The sequence below is a fragment of the Pteropus alecto genome, unplaced genomic scaffold (assembly GCF_000325575.1).
Source record: "Pteropus alecto unplaced genomic scaffold, ASM32557v1 scaffold490, whole genome shotgun sequence".
Classification (NCBI taxonomy): Eukaryota; Metazoa; Chordata; class Mammalia; order Chiroptera; family Pteropodidae; genus Pteropus; species Pteropus alecto.
Window position 1 is genome coordinate 24,343 of NW_006429637.1, and position 11,372 is coordinate 35,714.

General features: G+C 36.8%; 1 protein-coding gene across 1 annotated transcript in view; it reads left to right on the top strand.

Moving 5' to 3' along the window:
• Positions 1 to 8,468: 8,468 nt before the first annotated feature.
• LOC107196408 (membrane cofactor protein-like) overlaps positions 8,469 to 11,372 on the top strand; it is a gene marked incomplete at its 3' end in the record, with an annotated part of 27,245 nt that continues 24,341 nt past the window's right edge. Inside the window, exon 1 of the mRNA XM_015597049.2 lies at positions 8,469 to 8,555. The remainder of the gene's footprint in view (positions 8,556 to 11,372) is intronic.

The window sequence follows — 11,372 nt, forward strand, 5'->3', positions numbered from 1 at the left end:
TTCCAGAAGACTGTTTAAAATATCATATGATTTGGCCTCATTCTTGCCAGGTTACCTGCCTAAAATATGTTTCCACCTTACTTCTAGTCTAAATTGCATTAACCCAGCTCAGGATTCACTCACACAAGAAGCTCTTCCAAACAACTCCAGTACAAAGTGATGGCTCTCTTTGGAACTCACAGCACTTCCTATTTTATTTTGAAAATAAATTATTTTCTTTTAAATATGATATGTGATTATTATTGAAAACATAGACAATACAGAAAAAAATTAAAATATAAAATTTACTTGTAATACTCTCTACCCAGTGTTTATTATTGTTAAACTACTCGCATATCATTTTACATATGCAAGGTTATACCTTGAGATTATTTTGATCTGGCTTTGTTTTCATCAAATAACAACCATTCTCCTCATTGTTAAAAGCTTTATGTAAATATATCTCACAATATTCAACATTTCATTTATTATTTTTGTCTATTAACTCTATTGCATTCATTCACTTACTCATTCATTGATTCTTCGAACATCAGTCACTTATAATGTACCATACATTGTGCTTATGTATTTTCTTTCCCATGCTAAATTAACTTATGAGTAAGGACCACATTTTTAAATTTCCCCAAGTTTCTAAATATAGACAATCAAATGAGAAGTTTTTAATAAATATTTTAGAAGTTTTTAATAAATATTTTAATAAATATTCTAAATATAGACAATTTTTAATAAATATTTTAAAAATAAAAAATTTTATTTATGCTCAATTTTTTGGAAACATTCTTTTACATCAAAGTGCATCTCAAATTGTATACAATGACTATTGACTATCTTTTAATAATAAGATAGGAAGTTCTTAATGAATTTGTCTCAAATTTCTCTTTTAAGATTAAGAGTTCTACAAGAGAAGGTTAATCGTGTGTGGCAACATCTGGTAGACAAGGAGTGAGTTAGAGTCTGTACCAAGCTGAAGACCTGAGTGCCCAGGCCAGGTGCAGGGACAGAGGGGATAACATAGGTAAAAAGGCAGCTCCAAAGATACAGATGCATGTTGAAGGACATGGGAATGTTCAATGCTGATGCAGGTGACACATAATGTTGGGAAGACTTGTTAGCTAGAAAGAGAACAACAATGAGGGACCTGGTGGCAGTAATTACTGGGGGTGTCAAATAAGCTGATAGGCCTCATCAGAGGTCCATGGCCTCAAGGAAAAGGAGAGGCTTCAGCATGGTCAAAGAAGCACTTATATACCTTAGACCAGAGGTTCTCAATTCCCAGGCCATGGATTGACACTGATCTGTGGGCTGTTAGGAACCAGGCCTCACAGTAGAAGGTGAGCGGAAGGAGAGCATGTAAAGCTTCATTTGTATTTGCAGCCACTCCCCAGCATTAGCATCACCTCCTCAGCTCCACCTCAGATCATCAGGCATTAGATTCTCATAGGAGCACCAGTTCTTGGTGCCAGAAAGGTTGGGGACCGCTGCCTTAGACTATAATACATTCTTTCAGTCTTCACTGTGATTAGAGGAGAACATGATATCTGAAGCTGATCCTCTTCCAAACTACTATATCCTGTTTACTTCCCCCTGACACAACCACAGTTTGGAAAAGAGACCCCACAAAAGATTTTGTATGTTAAGAGAGATCTGTATATTTTCTAGAATGAGGCTCTTTTTATTTAATTGCTGAATTCTGAAAACACTTTTCTTTGACAAAAGAAGAAAGGGAGGATGATCGAGTTATCCATTAATCTCTCTCTTATCTATTCAGTGTCTCAATTTTTGCCATACCTTCCTTTACCCTACATAGCAACCACAACGAAGGGCAATAAACACTTTTTTTAAACTTGTAATTTATGTGTAATGCCAGCATCATGATTATCAGCATACAAATTCTGAGTAGTTCAGTTGTCAACCATCTAAATAAAAATTTTTATTATTTCAGTGTCCTGCCATGACAAAGTACTATAAAGCTGGAGAACACCTCGAATTAAAATGATTGTTGAAAAGGAGCCAATTCATTTCAACAAAGTAAAATCTGAGACTCATAAAATTCTTGAATTGACTTCACATGTGCACTTGAAGATGCTGATGCTCTCCCAGTATCTAGTGATGCTCTCTCCTCTCAGTTTAGATTACTATCACTCTGTACTCCCTTTCCTTGTGCCGAAAGCACATACTATCTAGTCAGGGGAAAAGACTGCACTTAGGATATAGAAATAGTCTCGACTACTTAAAAGAAGATGTTACCTAGGATTTCTGTTTATAAGTTTGTCATTTTTCTTCTTATTTTCGATTGTTTATACAGATGACCCTTTGTACTACGTTCTTTATAAAAATGTGGGGGCTAGTGGTAATGCCTAAATGAAAATACTTTTTCTGATCCTCAGTTTACTGAATCATGGATGCAAAATTTGGGGATACAGAGGGCCAACTGTATATTTATTGAAAAATATCCACGTATAAGTGGGCCCATGCAGGTCAAACTTATGTTGGTCAAGGATTAACTGTAATATGGAATGTACTCACCAAGAAAAATTTGGAAAATGCAGGGGGAAGATATCAAAACCAAATAAGTTGCATATTAATATACTACCAACTGATAACCACTGTTGATATTTTAATTCACATTCTGTTAACCTTTCTTCATATGTTTCTTTATACACTTATGTTTTGTTTTCTTAAATATCTTTTTTTTATAGAGCAGAATGCACTCCTTTTAGACAGATTGGAGTAAAATATATGCTATATTGGTTTTCACTTTCTCAAAAAATAAATAATTTATGTTTATTAAAAAGGCATTAAATGATTGGGAATATGGGTCGAGATGATTTAAGAGAAATATCTGGGGAAATATAAGCTTTGGATCTTTCCTACGCTCTATTTTAAAAGCACTTTGTACTATGTTCTGTATAAAAAAATACAAAATTTAAATAAAAGTATAATTTTTATATAAAAGTAGCCAGCTTACATTTGAATGGATTTGGAATATACTAAATTAACTAAGGAAGTATGACTTTTATGACTTTGTCAAATTAATAAACCTGTATTAATGCTTTCTCAATAAGTGGCCCTGGAGTCTCTTAGGGATCCATATCCATATAGATCAAAATTCATTTGATATGACATTATGAGCCATGCTAATGACCACTAGAAAATATCAAAATCTTTCTGATTATTTAAGAATAGATGTGATGTGACTACTGCTAACTTCTATGTAATTCTGGTTTTAATAATTGTGTTTAAAGCGTATTCTGCCATATTTACCTTGATAAATATAAAAAGCGAACTAGACATCAACTTGAAGTTTAATTTAAAATCATGCAAGAGAGATAAAAAACAGTATAACCAAGAATTCAACTGACAAACTGGGAGGGAAAATTGCAACTTATATCACAGACAAATAATAATGGAATTAATTGAGAGTTAATAATTCAAAACCAACTCTCCCCCTAGCTGCCCCAATATGTGCAAAAGATATATATATGTAAATGTATCTAGGTCACCAAAAATAAAAAAGAAAGAAAGAAAAAAGAAAACAAGTAGCCCACGAATATATAAAAAGATGCTCAATGGTTTGCTTAACTGGAACTTTAACAAATCTCTATTATTTATTGGATTTTGGAAGAAGTAAATTTTAAAGGAGGACTTAGAAATTAATTGTTTGGAAACTGGCTTTCCTTAGAATTTAAAATCTCTATTATAAGAAAAAATTCTAATTTTTTTTTCCAGAGTGGAATGAACACTGTGATTAATAGATATCTGATATCTGTGGCTTTTTATTTTTATTTATTTTTATTTTATAGACTAAAAGGTCTATAAAATAGGTCTCTGGCCCTTTAATAAACTTTAAATGGACTGCTAGCCCACCAAGTGATCAGTGGATCTCTGATTGTTGAGCTCACACTATAATTTCCTTGTATAGTTGAGAGGACAATTTTTTGCTCCAAACAGCATTGTTCACATATATTATGAAAAATGAATAAAATTAGTATATTGTTCTTATGTGTTAAACCTGTGCTATTAGTCTAATTACAATACTGTTCTAAAAATGGATACAAATCCAGTAACACAATCACACTTTACTTTTAACTTCTATTTGTCCATAAACTAAGGATCACCCTTTTAACAGAAGATACAAGAAAGATCGCATTGCTTCTATATCTTAGACATAGCTCCCAGGGCCAACATCACAAAGATGGCTTAACTATCTTCTGCTTAGCCGTTCTCTTTTGGGTTTTCACAAATCCTGATATGTAATTCACCAGGTCTGCGGACAGCCTATTCTGAGAGCATTCATGCTGCTACCCTTACCTCAGGAAAGCATAATGTAAATATCCTAATTTAGAGGGCAAAGAATCATCTAACATGGTTGTATTTTAAAGAAGTTGATGTCTGTTTAATGACATCCACACAGACTTACTGCCATCCTACTGCCATTCATAAAGCCTTAAAGGAGATCTACCACACTGCTCAAAACCTGGTCTACAAACATGCATATTCTCCATTCTCTCCTCATTTTCTTTTGGCAGTTTGACAACATCTTTAGGGAAAGTTGGAGGAACCGCTAGTGTTTACTCTCCTACTTCACTCAAAGCCTTGACTCTCTCCAGTTCTATTCCTGTCAGGACCTTAGGAAGTTCACTGTCAATACTTTCCCTTTGACCTCAGTCACTAAAATGATCTCAAGGCTAAGGGACAGACATTACCTCCACTTCACAAGTCAGCTTGCAACACCTGATTTAGGAAGGTTTTCTGTGCAGACAGTTGAAACTCATTCCTTTTAGAGACTAAACTAGCTTTGTTCTTACTGTCTAAAGTTATTAAAATCAAAATCTCTCAGAATTCTCCAGCATTTGGTAAATCAATGAATTGGCAGAGATATGTTAAATACAGTTGACAGCAATGTCCACTTATTTCATTTGGTATTTAATAGGTATTTATTATGCACTTTCTACAATCCTAGAACAGTCTGGGCACAGGAGATATAGAAAAACAAAACAAAACAAAACAAAACTTTATTCCTTACTCATGGAGCTTGTCCAGAAAAATAGGGAACAAAGTTTAGAACAGAATGGTAATGAACCTCGGATATAAAAATTTCACTGACTGAAAACATCAGTCCTTGAACCTAATCTAGAACTTGTAACTAGGTTACTAAACTCTTTTGAATTTCCTCATGAGGAAAAAGAAAACAACAACAACAAAAAAAAATTTCCAAACCTAGAAATAGATAGGAAAGTTTTTTCAGCTTTATTGCGACATATAACATTGTGTACAAATGGTTGTACAGAACAATACATTTTCTGTTTTCACAAATAAGCCACAGAATATTTCTGTTATATCACTTTTCCAACTGTAAGAATGAACAGAAATGATAATCCCCTTCACTGAATTTCCTATTCTCGGTCTCCTTAATTATACCTCCTTCAATTAAGTGTCATTATGAAGTGTCTGGGTTTAATAATCCAAGATTCTAAGGTGTTTATTTCATACATCACCTCCATACTTAGTGTTATATCTTCTGCCAAAAATCCAAACATTATGTTGGTCTAGGAGGAAGAGGAAATTCCATGATTTATTGAACCCAGAGAGTCTTTAGTACATCTCAGATGTAGAATTGTTTAAATATATATAAGGTTTTGTAATTCCAGAAGACGCCTTTAAGGTTTATATGGAGAGCTTCTATTTCCTCACCATCCTCTTGTAATTTAACCTGCAGATTCTATCCCTGCCATCTATGAATAAAATCGACATTGATGTATATGTTAGATTTATTTTTTTCTCTACCTGATTCCAAATGTAACGGAAGGTCAAAAAAGAAAAATAAAAAGCACAAAGAAAATGAAATATCTATAATCTTATTAAGTATTAGTTAATTCTTTTTATGTTTATCAATATATTACTTTTTGTTTTAATAAAACGAATATCCAAATTTGGAGTTTGTTTTTTCCACTTACAAATATAACACAGTTTCTCACATTTATATATTTTTTATACTGCTTGCTTCATAGAATTTCATCTCATAAAGCTACCTACCATCAATTCCTTAATACTTTTGCTAGATGCTTAGGGTTTATATTTTTTCCAAAATTATAATTTTTACTCACATCTCTGATGATTTCTTTGGGGTAACATCTACAATAGAACTGGTCGTTTAAAAGCTATGTCCATTCTAAATCTTTTCACATATGGAAAAGTTATGTTAAAAATTAAAAGTTTGAGGGTGTTAGTCCCCTCAAAATGCTTACTCACATTAGTTGATGCTCATATTCTTTGCCAACTAATAGGAAGAAAATGTTAACCACTTTTGTTTGCTCTTTAATGCGTATCGTGTTACTCTTTTTTTCTTTTAACTGGTAATACAGGTGTACTCCCAACTCTACAAAATATCTTTCTCATTCTTAATTTCTTTAGTATTGTTTGAGAGATTATTTCACCCACAAAGTTCTCCCTATCTATTTCACCTATTTAATTCCTAACCATCCTAATTCCAATGACATTCATTGCTTCCAAGAATTTGCCATTCAGTACACCCTTGTCCTTAACTTTTTCAAGCATGTATATTTTGTCTTCAATAAAAAAAAAAAATTATTTCCGAAAAGGCATGGGACCCATAGATTGAGGTCCAGTATGGCAGCGTTGTTTAATAATTTATCTTCCCAGGGGTCCTCTAAAGGGAGTTGGGGGCAGAGTAATATTACATTAGGAGTTAGGAGTGCAGCAGCCTGAAACAATCTTTGTGATTTGGAATTCTAACAGGCTTTGATGGGATTCAGTAGCAGACATTCAAACATGTAAATTTCAAGTGTTGTCCCTAATTATGCCTGAGTAATGCTGTTACCTGAGAGTGGGGAACCTCTTCCGGCACATTGTCCAGGTTCTTAATGTCTCAAACAAAGAATTGAGCAAGACACCGAAATACAGTAGAAAAGAAAAGTTTTATTAGAAGGGAAAGTACACTTCCAGATGTGGAAGCGGGCCGGAGCAAGAGAAGCATGGCTCAAAAGCCTGGTAACAAAAGCCTTTGGGGTTTTTATCCCTTTTTGCTGTGGGTGGTTACTTTTCTTAGAGGGATGGGCTTCCTTGATTGACAACTAAGATTGACAGGGTTCAGTGATTCATCATTTTGCTTTCTGCATAAGTTTTTCCAGAATTCAGTCTGTTATAATGATATTAATGAACTTCCGGGCATATGCATCATATTATATTGATAGTATAATGAGGCTCAGGTGAGTTGAAGGTTGTTGGGGGTCTTCATTGTGCAGGTGCAAGTGACTGGCTTAAACTGGCACCCAATTCTCTGCCTACTGATTTCTTTGTGTGAGTTAAAAAAATGCCTTCTGGCTTGCTTAAATATAGGTGGATTATGGAGGACCCCTTCTAGGACAGGATAACCTCAGTGTTTTTGCAGGCAGACCTGAAAACCCCTAACTTTCCTGCCTACCTCTTTTCTAAGAGCCGTGAACCCCCTTACTATTAGTATGGATGTTGAGGGACGAGAGGTCTCTTCGTAACTTCCTGATGAGGAGAGTCGTAGTCCCTGCCTGTTGAGGTTTCGTGGAGCTCTTTTCTTTTCTGCCTTAGTTAGGGTGGAGTCTTGGGTTTCCTGCTAAAGTGCCACCTCAGTCCCTAAACAAGGAAAAAGAAGATACAAACATTATTTAAATCATATACCTATTAATTTTTATTATTGATTTCCCTATTAAGTGAATAAAGGAAAACAGGCTTGGTTAATATATTTCCTAAAGAGTAAAAAAAACCTTTTGGCTTAAAGTCCCTCCCCGCTCAGACTCTAAGGACCCTGCCTGGCTTAACACCATCTCTGCTTAACAATGGGCTGATGACCCTTATCAATGGCCAGAGGGTCTGAGTGCCTGGGCAATTATCAGGATTTGAGGGAGAGGGCCTTTATGACCCTTATCAATAGCCAGAGGATCTGAGGAGTCACCAGTTTTGAGGCAATTATTTGGATTTGAGGGAGAGGGACTTTCTTTTTTCTTTTTTTCCCAAAGAAAGGAGGGAAGAAAACTTAACTAGGTTTACTAAAAAGATTAACTCTGCAAGAGATGTCCCATTTCATTTCCTGCTAAAGATGTCCCGTCTCAAAGCCAAATATTAACTAAGGACCCTGGTAATCCTGACAGTCTGGAGACCCCAGAACAACAGTGGAGCCCTGAGGGGCGTTGGCCCTTGGGCGACAATTATCTGGGCTCTGGGTTTCTATTTTCAGGTCGATTCACTTTGTTTTTCATTCCAGCGTTCTGGGGGAAAAAAAAAAAAACAATAATGACTTAATGGTTTAATTTTTCGGAGCTGCCAGCTGACTGACTTAGGTCGGTGAGACCTCAGCAGAGGCACACACCGTTCCCTCCAGACTTAACGCTGCCAACCCCTGCGTCACGGCCCCGCCTCTCTGTTCGCTGATTGGCTCCGCATGACCCCAGTACCCGGGTCACTAACGCCCTGTAGCCGTGTATGTCACGCCCATCTGAAGTTCCTCACTTGAAGCTTTGTGAGTCTGCGGATTGTTGCGTCTGGTATCTGCACTCAAAAAGGTATATAAATGCTCACCGTCCCTCAGGTTTCCCGCTAATCTCCCCCAAAATGACTGCGTCTTGCGCGATGCACAGAGAAACTCCCCGCTGTACCGAGAGTACCTTTATTTCTTGGTGGTTGGTTGGGATACTTTTGGGGGCTCTTGGGTTCCTGCTACCTACATTCTCCGGTAGGGGCCTGGAGAAGAAGTGCATTCCGGGGGCAAACTGGAATTGGGTTAGGGAGCAGGCTGACCTACTCGAGGGCAGGGAGGGAGCTTTGGTTGGTGGGCCAGGTAGGGGGCGCGGGGCTGGGTCAACCCGGATGTTGCGGGGTTGATGCGAAGGCATAGCCAGAGAGCCCGGGTTGTGCTGTGCACGGATCCAGGGCGGTGGCAACCGTGTGGTGCCCAAGGTGAAGGTTGCTTGGTGGTAGGCATCCAGCCGTGTGGGGCGCTGGGCGCGACTGGTGTTTGCCCAGGGCCAAAGTGTGTCCCTAGAAAGGGCTTGATGGTGTTTTGGGACTGAGCCAATCAGGCTGGGGAACTCGGACCTAATGCCCAAGGTGAGGGCTTATTCTTGAGTGCCCAGGTGTGGGGGGATGTTGCTAGGGCCCCTACTGTGCCACTGAGGAGGGTTTGTACTGTGTTTCCTGGGCGGGGTGAAGCCTTGGTTAGTGGGGCGTTCGTGCCCCTGGGTTGGACTAGGGGTCTCCGAGCCAGGTTCTATCCGGTGACAGACCAGCGGTGCAGCGTGTGGGGCATGGAAACTGTGTGATTTGCGCGAAGGCTGGGAAGCGCATGTTGTGCTTGGAGCCTTTGTGTAAAAGCAGGCTTCGGGTGCCAGAGTTTTAGAGGAAAGGGAGCATAGTGCTTTTTGTACATAAGGTAACAGGCTCCTGTGGCCCCCAAATCATAACGGTGTTATTAGTATGCAGGACTAATTTTTTTCCCTCCCTCCCTCCCTCCCTCCCTTCTTCCTTCCTTCCTTTTACTTCCTTCCTTCCTTCCTTCCTTCCTTCCTTCCTTCCTTCCTTCCTTCCTTCCTCTCTTCCTCTCTCTTTCTTTTACCATGGACTTACTTCATATTCCCATATAATACAGGCAATGTCCTGTTCTATTCCGTAATGTATTTGGGTTCTATTTGAAGGGAGCCCGGAAGCAGCCTAAAAGTGTTGAGCCAAACCTAGTGAGAAATTAAAATCCAAAGAAATGAACGATAAATAATGGTAATATGATGTTCCCGAACAGCTCATAATCTAAAGTGGAAGGCCAGTCACTAAGTTTGTTTCATGTTTCATTGAATGGAATGAAATATGTATTGTACATATATGTATTACATAAATATATATATATATTTAAAGGTACTTATTCTATTGAAAAGTCGTATTAGAAATTTTCTTTCCAATGAAAGCATAAAACAATGAATACTTGTATAATTTAATCGCAGACATGCTGTTATGTGATTTCTCTCTTAGTGGTTCCAGGAAATTCTAGAATGATGCTGTGAATTTGTGTCTAAACAGAATTACACAGAATTTCTAGCTCATATTTATTTTTTTATTGTGAGGATGTCTGGCTCAGGTATTCAGTAGATAATGTTATTAATAAAACTCGCCTTTTTACTAATACTCTTCAAACAATGATTTAATTACTAGGGCTTTTTTGGTTGGGTTTCTGCATTTGTTTCATTTTGGGCAGTTGACTGAGGAACATTCAGATATCTAGGTCAGCACAGTAGAAATGTTGAAAATGTTAGGCCAACAGGTGGATATCAGGACATGATGGAAATGAAATGTTGGACTGTGTATATACAAGAGAATTTTAGAATTTAGAATATGATATGAAATAAGAGTAAAATTTCACTTGTGTAGAATTCTCGACCAGTCTCTCAATCTGAAATAAGACCAATCTAGGCAGTAAGAAAAGAAGGGTTCCTCAGGAATGAAAACATATCTATCATCTTTTTCCGTAGGTCCTTAACCTTATAGGAGAAGCCTGTGCATTCTTTTCGACCTTTAGGACACTTTATGTCTCCATCATATTAACTTACATATCGTTCTAACATATTTGTTAGATTTTCAAGCCAACAGATAATTAAAAAGTAGAGAAATTGTAGAAGTAAAAATGGCACTATTCTAGGGAGAAAAAATAAACTATAAAAAAAAAACCCAGAAGTAAAAAATTCTAACAGCATAGCATTATAGTAGCGTTATTGCAGGGATATATTCAATACACAGCTCAAACAACTACCTCAGGGAACCCCTGAGAGAATGCATGACCCATTGATCAGTGATGGAAGATGAAATTATATTTAAAATAATTTTCAAAAATGCAGGCTATTTATGTTAGGCTATTCAAAGTAGTAATTTTTGATATTCAAATGGTATCTATTCACTTAAGAAATGCTCAGTTCACTAATATGACATACATGAAATGAAGTCTCATATTTTGAAACACTTTAGTCCATATTTATTTTGTTTTATGAAATCCACAATGCCTATATAGTTATTACCTCCTACAATATCATTTCATTTTTTATACCAAAAATCTTTTATTTTACATTTATATTATGGCGACATTGGTTAACGAAATCCAGTAAGTTTCAGGTGTACAATTTAGCAGTAAGGCATATATATATTTGCATTGTGTGTTCACCACGCATAGTTAGATTTCTTTCTGTCACCACATATTTGACCCCCTTTACCCTATCTACCATCTCCCTGCCCCTCTCCTGTCTATAGAAGTTGTATAGTCTATATGAGTCTCTGTTTGTCTTGTCTCGTTTGGTGTTTTTAGGTTTATATCCCACATGTAAGTGATATCATGTGATTTTCAA